The 20,605-nt window shown below is 48.8% G+C and overlaps 1 pseudogene across 1 annotated transcript in view; it reads right to left on the bottom strand.

Moving 5' to 3' along the window:
- The window catches only part of LOC149971330 (teneurin-4-like), a 336,746-nt pseudogene that overhangs the window by 10,022 nt on the left and 306,119 nt on the right, over positions 1-20,605 (bottom strand). Inside the window, exon 8 of the transcript XR_016492505.1 lies at positions 1,908-2,072. The product of XR_016492505.1 is annotated as a teneurin-4-like (transcript). The remainder of the gene's footprint in view (positions 1-1,907; positions 2,073-20,605) is intronic.

Genomic DNA, 20,605 nt, shown 5'->3' with positions numbered 1-20,605 from the left:
GTGTCGAGGCACAGATCTGGGGAAGGGTACCAAAACATTTCTTCAGCAGTGACAGGATTGTGTCAAGGTACAGATCTGGGGAAGGGTACCAAAACATTTCTTCGGCAGTGACAGGATTGTGTCGAGGCACAGATCTGGGGAAGGGTACCAAAACATTTCTTCAGCAGTGACAGGATTGTGTCAAGGTACAGATCTGGGGAAGGGTACCAAAACATTTCTTCAGCTGTGACAGGATGGTGTCGAGGTACAGTTCTGGGGAAGGGTACCAAAACATTTCTTCAGCATTGAAGGTCCCCAAGAACACAGTGGCCTCCATTAATCTTAAATGGAAGAAGTCTGGAACCACCGAGACTCTTCCTAGAGCTGGCTGCCCGGACAAACTGAGCAATCGAGGGAGAAGGGCCTTGGTCAGGGAGGTGACCAAGAACCTGATGGTCACTCTGACAGAGCTCCAGAGTTCCTCTGTGGAGATGGGACAACCTTCCAGAAGGACAACCATCTCTGCAGCACTCCACCTATCAGGCCTTTATAGTAGAGTGGCCAGACGGAAGACACTCCTCGGTAAAAGACACATAACAGTCTGCTTTGAGTTAAAGGACTCTGACCATTAGAAACAAGATTCTCTGGTCTGATGAAACCAAGGTTGAACTCTTTGGCCTGAATGCCAAGCATCACGTCTGGAGGAAACATGGCACCATCCCTACGGTGAAGCATGGTGGTGGCAGCATCATGCTGTGGGGATGTTTTTCAGCGGCATGGACTGGGAGACTAGTCAGGATTGAGGGAAAGATGAACAGAGCAAAGTACAGAGAGATCCTTGATGAAAACCTACTCCAGAACGTTCAGGAACTCAGACTGGGGCGAAGGTTCAACATCCAACAGGACAACGACCCTAAGCACACAGCCAAGGCAAACATAGGAGTGCCTTTGGGACAAGTCTCTGAATGTCCTTGAGTGGCCCAGCCAGAGCCCTGACTTGAACCCGGTCGAATATCTCTGGAGAGATCTGAAAATAGCTGTGCAGCAATACTCCCCATCAACCTGACAGAGCCTGAGAGGATCTGCAGAGAAGAATGGGAGAAACTCCCCAAATACAGGTTTGCCAAGCTTGTAGCATCATACTCAAGAAGACTCAACGCTGTAATCGCTGCCAAAGGTGCTTCAACAAAGTACAGAGTAAAAGGGTCTGAATACTAATGTAAATGTGATATTTATTTATTTTCATTGCCAAACATTTTTTTTTAAATAAGTTTTTGCTTTGTCATTATGGGGTCTTGTGATGTCATTATGTGGTATTGTGATGTCATTATGGGGTATTGTGATGTCATTATGTGGTATTGTGATGTCATTATGGGGTATTGTGATGTCATTATGGGGTATTGTGATGTCATTATGGGATATTGTGATGTCATTATGGGGTATTGTGTGTAGATTGATGTGGGGAAAAACTATTTTATAAATTCTAGAATAAGGCTTTAACATAACAAAATGTGGAAAAAAGTCAAGGGGTCTGAATACTTTCCTTAGGCACTGAATGCCCATGTGTCTGTTATAACAGCTAAAAAAATGTTTTTATTTGATTTCACCTTTATTTAACAAGGTAGGCTAGTTGAGAACACCTTTATTTAACCAGGTAGGACAGTTGAGAACACCTTTATTTAACCAGGTAGGTTAGTTGAGAACACCTTTATTTAACCAGGTAGGCTAGTTGAGAACAAGTTCTCATTTACAACTGCAACCTGGCCAAGATTAAGCAAAGCAGTTCGACACATACAACGACACAGAGTTACACATGGAGTAAAACAAACATACAGTCAATAATACAGTATAAACAAGTCTATATACGATGTGAGCAAATGAGGTGAGATAAATGTGAGATGTACGTGTAAGTAAGCTCATCTCCTTACCGTCGTTCTTGGCCCTGCGGTCGGGCAGCTCCAGGCCAGTGTTGCCCAGGGGTGGCAGGCTGAGGTCGGTAGGTAGGGGCAGTCCGCTGGTGTTGTCCTCCGACAGCTGGGACATCTGTCCCTGCATGGGCTGTAGGTGCCAGTTCAGACCGAACAGGTGCATGGCTTCAACAGAACAGACATAGAGAATGAACCCCAACATGATATAACTAGGCAATAACTGTTGTTAAGGTACTGAGCAACAACAGGACCACACAAAGCACTGTCAGTCCAAGGGATGTTAAGGTACTGAGCTACAACAGGACCACACAAAGCACTGTCAGTCTGAGGGTTGTTAGGGTTGCCCTAAACGTCCTGAAGTTTCTCCTTGTTGAGTTCATCTACATGTTAAAGATATTTCTTCAGATGTGAAATTAGTTTTGGTCGGTCCAATCATGCGATTGCCCAACATGAGATAACTAAGCATGGACCGTTGTTGATTTTAAAGGGTACTGATGTTCGTCACCTATAGGCTAGACACAGTAGTAACCCATGGCCTTACAAAACTATACTAAAACGTGATCGCTCTGACAAAGAAGCTTGTCTTCTGAAACCCACAATGCAATTCACTTTAGAAGCTTGTCTTCTGAAACCCACAATGCAATTCACTTTAGAAGCTTGTCTTCTGAAACCCACAATGCAATTCACTTTAGAAGCTTGTCTTCTGAAACCCACAATGCAATTCACTTTAGAAGCTTGTCTTCTGAAACCCACAATGCAATTCACTTTAGAAGCTTGTCTTCTGAAACCCACAATGCAATTCACTTTAGAAGCTTGTCTTCTGAAACCCACAATGCAATTCACTTTAGAAGCTTGTCTTCTGAAACCCACAATGCAATTCACTTTAGAAGCTTGTCTTCTGAAACCCACAATGCAATTCACTTTAGACGGGAACTAAGCTGCCGTCCTGAATCTTTCTTTAATTATACCGCAACGACTGTGTGAATGTTGACTTGGTGACCTCTCTAGCTGACATCTCTCTATATGAATGACACGCCAACATAATCAGGTCAAAGGTCACAGTGTAAAACAATACAGTAGTTTAATGGTTAATGTTGCCATTCGGTCAGAAATGCTGATCAGGTAACATCTAACAGGAGAATGAAAGCAGACGTCTTAAACCCTGAGGACAGATCTGTCATGGCCTAAATAACACCGTATTCCCTATCAAAAGTACTGCACTACGTAGGGTATAGGGTGTGATTTGAGACAGCCCCCCCCCCCCCCCCCACACACCCTGATTATGCCCAAACAGAACACAGCCTTGGTCTAGCTCTCGGCTCGTTCCCCCCAGGACCCTGCTATTCTTCTCATCACCATTACCTTACTAATTCATACAACGCTGAGGTAGAGATACAAGAGAAGAACCCAGTCAGCAGGAACAACAGAGGAGGAGGAGGAGAGGAGAGAAAAGGAACTGGTTGAATGGGGAGGGCGTGGAACGACCCAAGTCAGCAGGAAGAAGAGAAGAGAGGAGAAGAGGAGAGGAACTGGTTGAATGGGGAGGGCGTGGAACGACCCAGTCAGCAGGAAAAACTGAAGAGAGGAGGAGAAGAGGAGAGAATGGGGAGGGCGTGGAATGACCCAGTCAGCAGGAAGAACAGAATAGAGGAGAGGAGGAGATAATGGGGAGGGTATGGAACGACCCAGTCAGCAGGAAGACCAGGAGAGGAGAGGAGAGGAGAGGAGAGGAGAGGAACTGGTTGGAGGGTATGGAAGGTGTGGTGCCCATTGACACACACACACACCAATTTATGACAAAACCACGCTGTTATGATGTCCGCTCAGGAAGGTCACTAACAACCTGTGGTAGTGACACGGTGTGTGTGTGTGTGTTAATTACAAACTAAAACACAATCAGTAGACAAAATAGATTAATTAAATGATCCATACATCCATTTATCCATCAATTTATAGGTCCATCCATTTATCCATCCATCCATCCATTTATCCATCCATCCATCCATCCATCCATCCATCCATCCATCCATCCATCCATTTATCCATCCATTCATTCATTCATTCATCCATCCATCCATTTATCCATCCATCCATCCATCCATCCATCCATCCATTTATCCATCCATCCATCCATCCATCCATTTATCCATCTATTCATTCATTCATTAATTAATTCATCCATCCATCCATCCATCCATTCATTCATTCATTCATTCATCCATCCATCCATCCATTTATCCATCCATTCATTCATTCATTCATTCATTCATCCATCCATCCATCCATCAGTGTTTTACAACCAGGGGACGTTGGCTTGACTTGCTAGCCCAGATTCTGGCATTAGCTCCAAACGAGCAGCTAAAACCCATTATGTGTCTGATTCCAGATGTAATCTGGCCTAGTTGAGCTGAATACATTCATAAATAAACATCATCAACTCTCATCACCGTGGTAACCTCTTCTGTTAAATACAGATCGAGAAGAGGGACCAATACCCTGGCTGATTCCTCCATCCTAGGCTGGTCCCAGATCTGTTTGGTCAATGACCATAGGAGTTGGCTAGACAGCACAAACAGATCTGGGATCAGGTTAGGTTTGTCCATTCAGGTCCTGCAGTTCTTCTTGCTTTCTTAAGTCAAAATATTTCCTTAAATCTTTACTGTAAAATATAAATGAAGTGGTGTTTTAAAAGTAACAGGACATATGGTGACATGGTTCTGTCTCTGTGAGAGAGATTCTGTCCATGGGTGACAGGTTCTGACCCTGCGTGAGAAGTTCTGACCCTGGGTGACAGGTTCTGACCCTGGGTGAGAAGTTCTGACCCTGGGTGACAGGTTCTGACCCTGGGTGAGAAGTTCTGACCCTGGGTGACGGGTTCTGACCCTGGGTGACAGGTTCTGACCCTGGGTGAGAGGTTCTGTTCCTGGGTGAGAAGTTCTGACCCTGGGTGAGAGGTTCTGTTCCTGGGTTAGAGGTTATGTTCCTGGGTGAGAGGTTCTGACCCTGGGTGAGAGGTTCTGATCCTGGGTGAGAGGTTATGTTCCTGGGTGAGAGGTTATGTTCCTGGGTGAGAGGTTCTGTTCCTGGGTGAGAGGTTCTGACCCTGGGTGAGAGGTTCTGTTCCTGGGTGAGAAGTTCTAACCCTGGGTGAGAGGTTCTGTTCCTGGGTGAGAGGTTCTGTTCCTGGGTGAGAGGTTCTGTTCCTGGGTGAGAGGTTCTGTTCCTGGGTGAGAGGTGTAAAAGCTATTAGGAGCATAATGAGTGAAGTGAAGGAAGGCTGCCACATCCAGCACTCACTCAAGTGTCTAAAAGGGATTAATTAGCCATATGCTAATATTCACCATCCGTCCACATGACACTCTCTGATGAACAGACAGGCAGACAGACCAGGACACTCTCTGATGAACAGACAGGCAGACCAGGACACTCTCTGATGATGAACAGACATACATGCAGACCAGGACACTCTCTGATGATGAACAGACAGACAGACAGACCAGGACACTCTCTGATGATGAACAGACAGGCAGACCAGGACACTCTCTGATGAACAGACAGGCAGACCAGGACACTCTCTGATGATGAACAGGCAGACAGACAGACCAGGACACTCTCTGATGATGAACAGACAGGCAGGCAGGCAGACCAGGACACTCTCTGATGAACAGGCAGGCAGACCAGGACACTCTCTGATGAACAGACAGGCAGACCAGGACACTCTCTGATGAACAGGCAGACAGACAGACCAGGACACTCTCTGATGATGAACAGGCAGACAGACCAGGACACTCTCTGATGATGAACAGGCAGACAGACAGACCAGGACACTCTCTGATGATGAACAGGCAGACAGACCAGGACACTCTCTGATGATGAACAGACAGGCAGACAGACCAGGACACTCTCTGATGATGAACAGGCAGACAGACAGACCAGGACACTCTCTGATGATGAACAGACAGGCAGGCAGGCAGACCAGGACACTCTCTGATGAACAGGCAGACAGACCAGGACACTCTCTGGTGATGAACAGACAGGCAGACAGACCAGGACACTCTCTGATGATGAACAGACAGGCAGACCAGGACACTCTCTGAAGGATGAACAGACAGACCAGTGAGCTAGCTAGGACACTCTCTGAAGGATGAACAGACAGACTAGTGAGCTAGCTAGGACACACGTTCCTCAAGGCAATGCTGCTTTGTTTTTCTGTTTTGTAGCCCACTGATTTTCAAGATAGCTTGGGGAAAGTTTCACTTTTCCATATGGATATTACAGCAGCTATAATTTGAGAAGGAGCAGCATGCAGCCAGGCATGATAAAACGGTTCCTTTATCTTTGGCCATCTATTGAAGTGTAGTTGTTGGAGAGGACTACTGCGAACCAAAGGGGAGAGGCGTAAGGATACTGGACCACTAGCAGAGCACAGACAGTAGTGGGTATATCCCTCCTCGGAGTAGGTTAGAGCTCTCCTCTCTGTCTCTTGCTCTTGATATATATATATATCTCCTCTCCTTCTTCTTTCGGCTCCTTAATTGGTACGAGGCGAGTCCCATCCCAGCCTCCTGCCAAGGAGGGCACAACATGCGCCTCGGTACAAAACGGCATCCTCCCCACCTGTGTCGTCGCGCGGTAACTCCCGACATGTCAGTGGTCCTCGCTAGAACACAGGCCTCTCATTAGGACAACCTTGTTACTCCAACTAACTTCAACCTGGCGTCACTTTGAGCACGATTCGAAGAAGCTCCCCATCCCTCCCTCACCACTGAGAAACAGAACAGAGGAAGGAAAGACGCTGTAACAGAACAACAGTTGAGTTCACAAGGCCCTGTGTCCCTATGTATCCTGGCTGAAACCTTCTCGGTGCATATCACAGATACCAGATACCTGGGCTGGATGGATGGAGACAGATGGGACAGGATATGGATGGAGACAGTTGGGACAGGGGATGGATGGAGACAGTTGGGACAGGATATGGATGGAGACAGTTGGGACAGGGGATGGATGGAGACAGTTGGGACAGGATATGGATGGAGACAGTTGGGACAGGGGCTGGATAGCACCACCATCGCCTGGTGCCTGGTACCACCACCATCGCCTGGTGCCTGGTGCATGGTACCACCACCATTGCCTGGTACCACCACCATCGCCTGGTGCCTGGCACCACCACCATCGCCTGGTGCCTGGTACCACCACCATCGCCTGGTACCACCACCATCACCTGGTATCTGGTAGCACCACCATCGCCTGGTGCCTGGTACCACCACCATCGCCTGGTACCACCACCATCACCTGGTATCTGGTAGCACCACCATCGCCTGGTTCCTGGTACCACCACCATCACCTGGTGCCTGATACCACCACCATCCCCTGGTGCCTGGTACCACCACCATCCCCTGGTGCCTGGTATCACCACCATCGCCTGGTGCCTGGTACCACCACCATTGCCTGGTACCACCACCATCACCTGGTACCTGGTACCACCACCATCGCCTGGTGCCTGGTACCACCACCATTGCCTGGTACCACCACCATCACCTGGTACCTGGTACCACCACCATCGTCTGGTGCCTGGTACCACCACCATCACCTGGTACCACCACCATCGCCTGGTGCGACCACCACCGCCTGGTGCCTGGTACCACCACCATTGACTGGTGCCTGGTACCACCACCATTGCCTGGTGCCTGGTACCACCACCATCGCCTGGTGCCTGGTGCCTGGTACCACCACCATCGCCTGGTTCCTGGTACCACCACCATCACCTGGTGCCTGATACCACCACCATCCCCTGGTGCCTGGTACCACCACCATCGCCTGGTGCCTGGTACCACCACATTCGCCTGGAACCTGGTGCCTGGTACCACCACCATCGCCTGGTGCCTGGTGCCTGGTACCACCACCATCGCCTGGTGCCTGGTACCACCACCATCGCCTGGTGCCTGGTACCACCACATTCGCCTGGAACCTGGTACCACCACCACCGCCTGGTGCCTGGTTCCTGGTACCACCGCCATCGCCTGGTACCACCACCATCGCCTGGTGCCTGGTACCACCACCATCGCCTGGTGCCTGGTACCACCACCATCGCCTGATGCCTGGTACCACCACCATCGCCTGGTACCTGGTACCACCACCATCGCCTGGTGCCTGGTGCCACCACCATCACCTGGTGCCTGGTACCACCACCATCCACTGGTGCTTGGTACCGCCACCATCGCCTGGTACCACCAACATCACCTGGTGTCTGGTAGCACCACCATCGCCTGGTTCCTGGTGCCTGGTACCAACCACCATCGCCTGGTGCCACCACCACCGCCTGGTGCCTGGTACCACCGCCATCGCCTGGTACCACCACCATCGCCTGGTGCCTGGTGCCTGGTACCACCACCATCGCCTGGTACCTGGTACCACCGCCATTGCCTGGTGCCTGGTGCCTGGTACCACCACCATCGCCTGGTGCCTGGTACCACCACCATCGCCTGGTACCTGGTACCACCGCCATTGCCTGGTGCCTGGTGCCTGGTACCACCGCCATCGCCTGGTACCACCACCATCGCCTGGTGCCTGGTGCCTGGTACCACCACCATCGCCTGGTACCTGGTACCACCGCCATTGCCTGGTGCCTGGTACCACCACCATCGCCTGGAACCTGGTACCACCACCACTGCCTGGTGCCAACACCACCGCCTGGTGCCTGGTTCCTGGTACCACCGCCATCGCCTGGTACCACCACCATCGCCTGGTGCCTGGTGCCTGGTACCACCACCATCGCCTGGTGCCTGGTACCACCACCATCGCCTGATGCCTGGTACCACCACCATCGCCTGGTACCTGGTACCACCACCATCGCCTGGTGCCTGGTGCCACCACCATCCCCTGGTGCCTGGTACCACCACCATCGCCTGGTGCCTGGTGCCTGGTACCAACCACCATCGCCTGGTGCCACCACCACCGCCTGGTGCCTGGTGCCTGGTACCACCGCCATCGCCTGGTACCACCACCATCGCCTGGTGCCTGGTGCCTGGTACCACCACCATCGCCTGGTACCTGGTACCACCGCCATTGCCTGGTGCCTGGTGCCTGGTACCACCACCATCGCCTGGTGCCTGGTACCACCACCATCGCCTGGTGCCTGGTGCTCTTTGATGCTCTGCCAGGTATTTTCTGACTCCCTCTCTGTTTCTGCTGGTTCAACGTCCATTTATAAATCAAAAGGCCAGGAGAGATGGACTTTGGGATAGAGGGATGGAGGGACAGAGGAACAAGGGGGTGGAGGGATAGAGGGACAAGGGGTGGAGGGATAGAGGGACAAGGGGTGGAGGGACAGAGGGACAAGGGGGTGGAGGGATAGAGGGACAAGGGGGTGGAGGGATCGAGGGACAAGGGGGTGGAGGGATAGAGGGACAAGGGGGTGGAGGAATAGAGGGACAAGGGGGTGGAGGGATAGAGGGACAAGGGGGTGGAGGGATAGAGGGATAGAGGGACAAGGGGGTGGTGGAATAGAGGGACAAGGGGTGGAGGGATAGAGGGACAAGGGGTGGAGGGATAGAGGGATAGAGGGACAAGGGGGTGGAGGAATAGAGGGACAAGGGATAGAGGGATAGAGGGACAAGGGGTGGAGGGATAGAGGGATAGAGGGACAAGGGGGTGGAGGGACGGGTGTTTTATTGCTTATATTTATGGTCTGATGAGAGATTTATGTTAATAATGTTTACTTCCCCAGCTAGCTATGGCAAAGTTCACACTCTCATGGAGAAAGCAGAAGACTTCCAATTGGAATGGAATGAGAGAAATTAAACATGCCTACAGACAGACAGGCTCATCTTCTAACGACTACTGATTAAACAGGCCTACAGACAGACAGGCTCATCTCCTAACGCCTACTGAGTGAATAGGCCTACAGACAGACAGGCTCATCTCCTAACGACTACTGATTAAACAGACCAACAGACAGACAGGCTCATCTCCCAAGAAGGCCATAAAGATCATCAAGGACAACAACCACCCGAGCCACTGCCTGTTCACCCCGCTATCATCCAGAAGGTGAAGTCAGTACAGGTGCATCAAAGCAGGGACCGAGAGGCTGAAAAACAGCTTCTATCTCAAGGCCATCAGACTGTTAAATAGCCATCACTAGCCGGCCTCAACCCAGTACCCTGCCCTGAACTTAGTCACTGTCACTAGCCGGCCTCAACCCAGTACCCTGCCCTGAACTTAGTCACTGTCACTAGCCGGCCTCAACCCAGTACCCTGCCCTGAACTTAGTCACTGTCACTAGCCGGCCTCAACCCAGTACCCTGCCCTGAACTTAGTCACTGTCACTAGCCGGCCTCCACCTGGTTACTCATCCCTGTACCTTAGAGGCTGCTGCCCTATATACTAAACATGGAACACTGGTCATTTTAATCATGTTTATATACTGCTTTACTCATTTCATATGTATAATACTGTATTCTAGTCAAGGCTCATCCTATATAACTATTGCTGTTCATATATATTTCCATCCATGTATTCTACTGATATACTATATATTATATCTACATATTCTACATATATACTATATATTCTATAAATACAATGTCCATAATGTCTATATTCATATATATATATATATATATATATATATACCAGTCAAAAGTTTGGACACGCCTTCTCATTCAATAGTTTTTCTTTATTTTTACTATTTTCTACATTGTAGAATAATATTGAAGACATCAAAACTATGAAATAACACATATGGAATCATATGGTAACCGATAAAGGGTTAAATAATCCAAAATATATTTTATATTTGAGATTCTTCAAAGTAGCCACCTTGATGACAGCTTTGCACACTCTTGGTATTCTCTCAACCAGCTTCATGAGGTAGTTACCTGGAATGCATTTCGATTAACAGATGATACTTTTTTTTAAGTACATTTGTAGAATTTCGGTACAATATATAATATACTGGATAATGTGTTGTTGACAGAGCAGCCAGAACACTATGATGAAGTCTTCAAAGACTACATCATCTCTGTAGGTCAACGTGTCTAGAGGAAAGGGAAAGACTACATCATCTCTGTAGGTCAATGTGTCTAGAGGAAAGACTACATCATCTCTGTAGGTCAATGTGTCTAGAGGAAAGACTACATCATCTCTGTAGGTCAATGTGTCTAGAGGAAAGACTACATCATCTCTGTAGGTCAACATGTCTAGAGGAAAGACTACATCATCTCTGTAGGTCAATGTGTCTAGAGGAAAGACTACATCATCTCTGTAGGTCAACGTGTCTAGAGGAAAGACTACATCATCTCTGTAGGTCAATGTGTCTAGAGGAAAGACTACATCTTCTCTGTAGGTCAATGTGTCTAGAGGAAAGACTACATCATCTCTGTAGGTCAATGTGTCTAGAGGAAAGACTACATCATCTCTGTAGGTCAACATGTCTAGAGGAAAGACTACATCATCTCTGTAGGTGAACGTGTCTAGAGGAAAGACTACATCATCTCTGTAGGTCAATGTGTCTAGAGGAAAGACTACATCTTCTCTGTAGGTCAACGTGTCTAGAGGAAAGACTACATTATCTCTGTAGGTCAACGTGTCTAGAGGAAAGACTACATCATCTCTGTAGGTCAACGTGTCTAGAGGAAAGACTACATCATCTCTGTAGGTCAATGTGTCTAGAGGAAAGGGAAAGACTACATCATCTCTGTAGGTCAACGTGTCTAGAGGAAAGACTACATCATCTCTGTAGGTCAACGTGTCTAAGGGAAAGACTACATCATCTCTGTAGGTCAACGTGTCTAGGGGAAAGACTACATCATCTTTGTAGGTCAACGTGTCTAGGGGAAAGACTACATCATCTCTGTAGGTCAATGTGTCTAGAGGAAAGGGAAAGACTACATCTCTGTAGGTCAACGTGTCTAGAGGAAAGACTACATCATCTCTGTAGGTCAACGTGTCTAGAGGAAAGACTACATCATCGCTGTAGGTCAACGTGTCTAGGGGAAAGGGAAAGACTACATCATCTCTGTAGGTCAACGTGTCTAGAGGAACGACTACATCATCTCTGTAGGTCAACGTGTCTAGGGGAAAGACTACATCATCTCTGTAGGTCAACGTGTCTAGGGGAAAGACTACATCATCTCTGTAGGTCAACGTGTCTAGGGGAAAGACTACATCATCTCTGTAGGTCAATGTGTCTAGAGGAAAGGGAAAGACTACATCATCTCTGTAGGTCAACGTGTCTAGAGGAAAGACTACATCATCTCTGTAGGTCAACGTGTCTAGAGGAAAGACTACATCATCTCTGTAGGTCAACATGTCTAGAGGAAAGACTACATCATCTCTGTAGGTCAACGTGTCTAGAGGAAAGGGAAAGACTACATCATCTCTGTAGGTCAACGTGTCTAGAGGAAAGACTACATCATCTCTGTAGGTCAATGTGTCTAGAGGAAAGACTACATCATCTCTGTAGGTCAACGTGTCTAGAGGAAAGACTACATCATCTCTGTAGGTCAACGTGTCTAGAGGAAAGACTACATCATCTCTGTAGGTCAACGTGTCTAGAGGAAAGACTACATCATCTCTGTAGGTCAACGTGTCTAGAGGAAAGACTACATCATCTCTGTAGGTCAACGTGTCTAGGGGAAAGACTACATCATCTCTGTAGGTCAACGTGTCTAGAGGAAAGACTACATCATCTCTGTAGGTCAACGTGTCTAGGGGAAAGACTACATCATCTCTGTAGGTCAACGTGTCTAGGGGAAAGACTACATCATCTCTGTAGGTCAACGTGTCTAGAGGAAAGACTACATCATCTCTGTAGGTCAACGTGTCTAGGGGAAAGACTACATCATCTCTGTAGGTCAATGTGTCTAGAGGAAAGACTACATCATCTCTGTAGGTCAATGTGTCTAGAGGAAAGACTACATCATCTCTGTAGGTCAACATGTCTAGAGGAAAGACTACATCATCTCTGTAGGTGAACGTGTCTAGAGGAAAGACTACATCATCTCTGTAGGTCAATGTGTCTAGAGGAAAGACTACATCTTCTCTGTAGGTCAACGTGTCTAGAGGAAAGACTACATTATCTCTGTAGGTCAACGTGTCTAGAGGAAAGACTACATCATCTCTGTAGGTCAACGTGTCTAGAGGAAAGACTACATCATCTCTGTAGGTCAATGTGTCTAGAGGAAAGGGAAAGACTACATCATCTCTGTAGGTCAACGTGTCTAGAGGAAAGACTACATCATCTCTGTAGGTCAACGTGTCTAAGGGAAAGACTACATCATCTCTGTAGGTCAACGTGTCTAGGGGAAAGACTACATCATCTTTGTAGGTCAACGTGTCTAGGGGAAAGACTACATCATCTCTGTAGGTCAATGTGTCTAGAGGAAAGGGAAAGACTACATCTCTGTAGGTCAACGTGTCTAGAGGAAAGACTACATCATCTCTGTAGGTCAACGTGTCTAGAGGAAAGACTACATCATCGCTGTAGGTCAACGTGTCTAGGGGAAAGGGAAAGACTACATCATCTCTGTAGGTCAACGTGTCTAGAGGAACGACTACATCATCTCTGTAGGTCAACGTGTCTAGGGGAAAGACTACATCATCTCTGTAGGTCAACGTGTCTAGGGGAAAGACTACATCATCTCTGTAGGTCAACGTGTCTAGGGGAAAGACTACATCATCTCTGTAGGTCAATGTGTCTAGAGGAAAGGGAAAGACTACATCATCTCTGTAGGTCAACGTGTCTAGAGGAAAGACTACATCATCTCTGTAGGTCAACGTGTCTAGAGGAAAGACTACATCATCTCTGTAGGTCAACATGTCTAGAGGAAAGACTACATCATCTCTGTAGGTCAACGTGTCTAGAGGAAAGGGAAAGACTACATCATCTCTGTAGGTCAACGTGTCTAGAGGAAAGACTACATCATCTCTGTAGGTCAATGTGTCTAGAGGAAAGACTACATCATCTCTGTAGGTCAACGTGTCTAGAGGAAAGACTACATCATCTCTGTAGGTCAACGTGTCTAGAGGAAAGACTACATCATCTCTGTAGGTCAACGTGTCTAGAGGAAAGACTACATCATCTCTGTAGGTCAACGTGTCTAGAGGAAAGACTACATCATCTCTGTAGGTCAACGTGTCTAGGGGAAAGACTACATCATCTCTGTAGGTCAACGTGTCTAGAGGAAAGACTACATCATCTCTGTAGGTCAACGTGTCTAGGGGAAAGACTACATCATCTCTGTAGGTCAACGTGTCTAGGGGAAAGACTACATCATCTCTGTAGGTCAACGTGTCTAGAGGAAAGACTACATCATCTCTGTAGGTCAACGTGTCTAGGGGAAAGACTACATCATCTCTGTAGGTCAACGTGTCTAGGGGAAAGACTACATCATCTCTGTAGGTCAACGTGTCTAGGGGAAAGACTACATCATCTCTGTAGGTCAACGTGTCTAGGGGAAAGACTACATCATCTCTGTAGGTCAACGTGTCTAGAGGAAAGACTACATCATCTCTGTAGGTCAACGTGTCTAGGGGAAAGACTACATCATCTCTGTAGGTCAACGTGTCTAGAGGAAAGACTACATCATCTCTGTAGGTCAACGTGTCTAGAGGAAAGGGAAAGACTACATCATCTCTGTAGGTCAACGTGTCTAGGGGAAAGACTACATCATCTCTGTAGGTCAACGTGTCTAGGGGAAAGACTACATCATCTCTGTAGGTCAACGTGTCTAGGGGAAAGACTACATCATCTCTGTAGGTCAACGTGTCTAGAGGAAAGACTACATCATCTCTGTAGGTCAACGTGTCTAGAGGAAAGACTACATCATCTCTGTAGGTCAACGTGTCTAGGGGAAAGACTACATCATCTCTGTAGGTCAATGTGTCTAGAGGAAAGACTACATCATCTCTGTAGGTCAACGTGTCTAGGGGAAAGACTACATCATCTCTGTAGGTCAACGTGTCTAGAGGAAAGGGAAAGACTACATCATCTCTGTAGGTCAACGTGTCTAGGGGAAAGACTACATCATCTCTGTAGGTCAACGTGTCTAAGGGTTTTTGTACGTCTCCTAAATCCTACTGTGTGTTTTGAAGACTCTGCTTGAGCTGGCAAGTTCTCCTAGTAATCTCTGAAAGCTGGTTGATATTTTCAAAGATAAAAAGCAATAATAAAAGAGCAGTTTCAGCAAGAATACGGGGTCACTATATCAAAAGTCCCGAATCATTTGTCAATCGGACTGTGAGGCTCAGAAGTACCTGTCAGTTCTCTGCTATACCAGCCAGCCAACACGATCTGTCATCTCCTGTCAGAGAGAGAGAGAGGGTAAAGGCTACAGACGACACCCTATTCCCTACACAGTGCACTACATTTGACTGGGACCCATAAGGCTGCACTGCACGACATAGTGACTAGGGTGTTATTTGGGACAAAGAGAGACAATTCTGAGGGTATAGGCTACTGATGGACTCTCGTAGACTTCTGGCTATATGGGTTACGGCCAGTGATGGACTTCTTCTATAAGGAACAAATGTCCACGTATCTAAAGCACCACACTAAATCAATCAGCCACTCCTAAACACAGTGAAATAATGTCAATATTGGCAGAAAAAACACAGATATCCCACAGGCCTACTACCGCTGTGAGCCCTGAGATGGATAAAGAGTGGACTGCGGGTCCTGCTGAAACATAACCACAGACAGAGCAGAGGATCACCTAGGTGGGGTTGTGACCTCCCCATACCTCCCCACCTACCACTACTCTCCACACCTCCTCACCTACCCCTACTCCCCATACCTCCCCACCTACTCCTACTCTCCACACCTCCTCACCTACCCCTACTCCCCATACCTCCCCAACTACCCCTACTCCCCATACCTCCCCACCTACCCCTGCGCCCCACACCTACCCCTACTCCCCACACCTCCCCACCTACCCCTACTCCCCATACCTCCCCACCTACCCCTACTCTCCACACCTCCCCCTACTCCCCATACCTCCCCACCTACCCCTACTCTCCACACCTCCCACTACTCCCCATACCTCCCCAACTACCCCTACTCCAAATACCTCCCCATACCTCCTCACCTACCCCTACTCCCCACACCTCCCCAACTACCCCTACTCCCCATACCTCCCCACCTACTCCTACTCCAAATACCTCCCCCTACCTCCTCACCTACCCCTACTCCCCATACCTCCCCACCTACCCCTACGCCCCACACCTACCCCTACTCCCCACACCTCCCCACCTACCCCTACTCCCCATACCTCCCCACCTACCCCTACTCCCCACACCTCCCCACCTACCCCTACGCCCCACACCTACCCCTACTCCCCACACCTCCCCACACCTACCCCTACTCCCGATACCTCCCCACCTACCCCTACTCCCCATACCTCCCCACCTACCCCTACTCCCGATACCTCCCCACCTACCCCTACTCCCCATACCTCCCCACCTACCCCTACTCTCGATACCTCCCCACCTACCCCTACTCCCCATACCTCCCCACCTACACCTACTCCCCACACCACCCCACCTACCCCTACTCCCCACACCTCCCCACCTACCCCTACTCCCCATACCTCCCCACCTACCCCTACTCCCCACACCTCCCCACCTACCCCTACTCCCCACACCTCCCCACCTACCCCTACTCCCCATACCTCCCCCTACTCCCCATACCTCCACACCTACCCCTACTCCCCACACCGGCCCCTACTCCCCATACCTCCCCACCTACCCCTACTCCCCATACCTCCCCACCTACCCCTACTCCCCACACCACACCTCCCCACCTACCCCTACTCCCCACACCACCCCACCTACCCCTACTCCCCACACCTCCCCACCTACCCCTACTCCCCACACCACATCTCCCCCTACTCCCCACACCACACCACACCACCCCACCTACCCCTACCTCTACTCCCCACAACACACCACCTACCCCTACCCCTACTCCCCACACCACATCTCCCCCTACTCCCCACACCACACCACACCACCCCACCTACCCCTACCTCTACTCCCCACACCACACCTCCCCACCTACCCCTACCCCTACTCCCCACACCACCCCACCTACCCCTACGCCTACTCCCCATACCTCCCCCTACCTCCCCACCTCCCCCTACTCCCCACACCCCCCACCAACACCCTGACCTCCCCAACCAATAGATACATTTCATCTCACAGAGCAGTACCGGGCTGGGGTCGGGTAGGAGCAAAACCACGTTACAAGTCAAAACATCTGTCAGAGGGGTATAATTGGGTTCATTAGCGGCTCCAGACGGAGTTTCAAATTACAGCCCTCAATAATTAATTGCACTTGAAATTAAATATATTTTCTCATCAGTGTTTAATTAAACATGGGCTCTGTCCCAGATGATAACCTATTCCCAACAGTGCACTCCTGTTGAGCCCTTCAAGAGCCCTACGGGCCCTGGGCCAAAAAAAAAGAAGGGAAAAAAAGAGCACTTCATAGGGAATAGGGTGGCATTTGTGACAGAGCCACTGTCTGCTTGTTCTTGATTGGAAAGCCAGATTCTCAGGGTGAGGTTTCCAGACTTGTTTACTTGGGGTGATGGGATGGTGGGGTGTGTGTGTGTGTGTGTGTGTGTGTGTGTGTGTGTGTGTGTGTGTGTGTGTGTGTGTGTGTGTGTGTGTGTGTGTGTGTGTGTGTGTGTGTGTGTAGACTCAGATTTTGGGGAGGTTTGTCATTACATCAGGTGGTTAAAATGCATCAGGGCTGGTGTTCTTCGTCTCGTGTCCAGGTCACTAAAGTTATACATTTAGACCCACACGGCTAATGTTTACATGCTCAGATACGGGCATATCCAGTCAGATACGGGCATATCCAGTCAGATACGGGCATACGGGGCGGCAGGGTAGCCTAGTGGTTAGAGCGTTGGACTAGTAACCGGAAGGTTGTGAGTTCAAACCCCCGAGCTGACAAGGTACAAATCTGTCGTTCTGCCCCTGAACAGGCAGTTAACCCACTGTTCCCAGGCCGTCATTGAAAATAAGAATTTGTTCTTAACTGACTTGCCTGGTTAAATAAAGGTAAAATAAAAAAATAAAAAATAAAAATATCCAGTCAGATACGGGCATATCCAGTCAGATACGGGCATATCCAGTCAGATACGGGCATATCCAGTCAGATACGGGCATATCCAGTCAGATACGGGCATATCCAGTCAGATACGGGCATATCCAGTCAGATACGGCATATCCAGTCAGCATCCACCCAACGTCCAGCTATAGAGAGAGTCACTCAACCTCATCTCAGTAACGCAGCTACACTACTAATACAACTACTAGCTGTAGTATAACCCCCCCCCCCCACCCAATTCAGCCTGCTAGCTATATTATAACCCCCCCACCCCCCCACCCAATTGAGCCTGCTAGCTATATTATAACCCCCCACCACCCAATTGAGCTACCCATAGAAATATAATCCAGGTCATTAACGTGAACAGCCAGCAGGGAGAGGAGTCTACATCATTAACGTGAACAGCCAGCAGGGAGAGGAGTCTACATCATTAACGTGAACAGCCAGCAGGGAGAGGAGTCTACATCATTAACGTGAACAGCCAGCAGGGAGAGGAGTCTACATCATTAACGTGAACAGCCAGCAGGGAGAGGAGTCTACACCATTAATGTGAACAGCCAGCAGGGAGAGGAGTCTACATCATTAACGTGAACAGCCAGCAGGGAGAGGAGTCTACATCATTAATGTGAACAGCCAGCAGGGAGAGGAGTCTACATTATTAATGTGAACAGCCAGCAGGGAGAGGAGTCTACATCATTAACGTGAACAGCCAGCAGGGAGAGGAGTCTACGTCATTAACGTGAACAGCCAGCAGGGAGAGGAGTCTACATCATTAACGTGAACAGCCAGCAGGGAGAGGAGTCTACATCATTAACGTGAACAGCCAGCAGGGAGAGGAGTCTACATCATTAACGTGAACAGCCAGCAGGGAGAGGAGTCTACATCATTAACGTGAACAGCCAGCAGGGAGAGGAGTCTACATCATTAACGTGAACAGCCAGCAGGGAGAGGAGTCTACATCATTAACGTGAACAGCCAGCAGGGAGAGGAGTCTACATCATTAACGTGAACAGCCAGCAGGGAGAGGAGTCTACATCATTAACCTGACCAGCCAGCAGGGAGAGGAGTCTACATCATTAACGTAAACAGCCAGCAGGGAGAGGAGTCTACATCATTAATGTGAACAGCCAGCAGGGAGAGGAGTCTACATCATTAACGTGAACAGCCAGCAGGGAGAGGAGTCTACATCATTAACGTGAACAGCCAGCAGGGAGAGGAGTCTACATCATTAATGTGAACAGCCAGCAGGGAGAGGAGTCTACATCATTAACGTAAACAGCCAGCAGGGAGAGGAGTCTACATCACCATATTGCCTCTATAGCGTCTAGAGAATGTCTAGCTGAGTCTACATCATTAACGTGAACAGCCAGCAGGGAGAGGAGTCTACATCATTAACGTGAACAGCCAGCAGGGAGAGGAGTCTACATCATTAATGTGAACAGCCAGCAGGGAGGGAACTAAAACACCAATGTTCTGAATGATAAGTGAAATCATTACACACGATCCAGGCAATGAAGATAGAAATTAATAATCAGTTGAGCCCTTTGGGAAGAAATATACATGTGTTGTGGTATGGAAACTGACTCAGCTAGGATGTGTTGTGGTATGGAGACTGACTCAGCTAGGATGTGTTATGGTATGGAGACTGACTCAGCTAGGATGTGTTATGGTATGGAGACTGACTCAGCTAGGATGTGTTATGGTATGGAGACTGACTCAGCTAGGATGTGTTGTGGTATGGAAACTGACTCAGCTAGGATGTGTTGTGGTATGGAGACTGACTCAGCTAGGATGTGTTATGGTGTGGAGACTGACTCAGTGATCAGCTAGGATGTGTTGTGGTATGGAAACTGACTCAGCTAGGATGTGTTATGGTATGGAGACTGACTCAGCTAGGATGTGTTGTGGTATGGAAACTGACTCAGCTAGGATGTGTTGTGGTATGGAGACTGACTCAGCTAGGATGTGTTATGGTGTGGAGACTGACTCAGTGATCAGCTAGGATGTGTTGTGGTATGGAAACTGACTCAGCTAGGATGTGTTGTGGTATGGAGACTGACTCAGCTAGGATGTGTTATGGTGTGGAGACTGACTCAGTGATCAGCTAGGATGTGTTGTGGTATGGAAACTGACTCAGCTAGGATGTGTTGTGGTATGGAAACTGACTCAGCTAGGATGTGTTGTGGTATGGAAACTGACTCAGCTAGGATGTGTTGTGGTATGGAAACTGACTCAGCTAGGATGTGTTATGGTATGGAGACTGACTCAGCTAGGATGTGTTGTGGTATGGAAACTGACTCAGCTAGGATGTGTTATGGTATGGAGACTGACTCAGCTAGGATGTGTTGTGGTGTGGAAACTGACTCAGCTAGGATGTGTTATGGTATGGAGACTGACTCAGCTAGGATGTGTTGTGGTATGGAAACTGACTCAGCTAGGATGTGTTATGGTATGGAGACTGACTCAGCTAGGATGTGTTGTGGTATGGAAACTGACTCAGCTAGGATGTGTTGTGGTATGGAAACTGACTCAGCTAGGATGTGTTGTGGTATGGAAACTGACTCAGCTAGGATGTGTTGTGGTA

Source organism: Oncorhynchus mykiss, chromosome 27 (genome assembly GCF_057628025.1).
Source record: "Oncorhynchus mykiss isolate SJ-2025 chromosome 27, ASM5762802v1, whole genome shotgun sequence".
Taxonomy (NCBI): domain Eukaryota; kingdom Metazoa; phylum Chordata; class Actinopteri; order Salmoniformes; family Salmonidae; genus Oncorhynchus; species Oncorhynchus mykiss.
The sequence above is the reverse complement of the archived record's forward strand: the minus strand, read 5'-3'. Positions and strand labels throughout refer to the sequence as shown.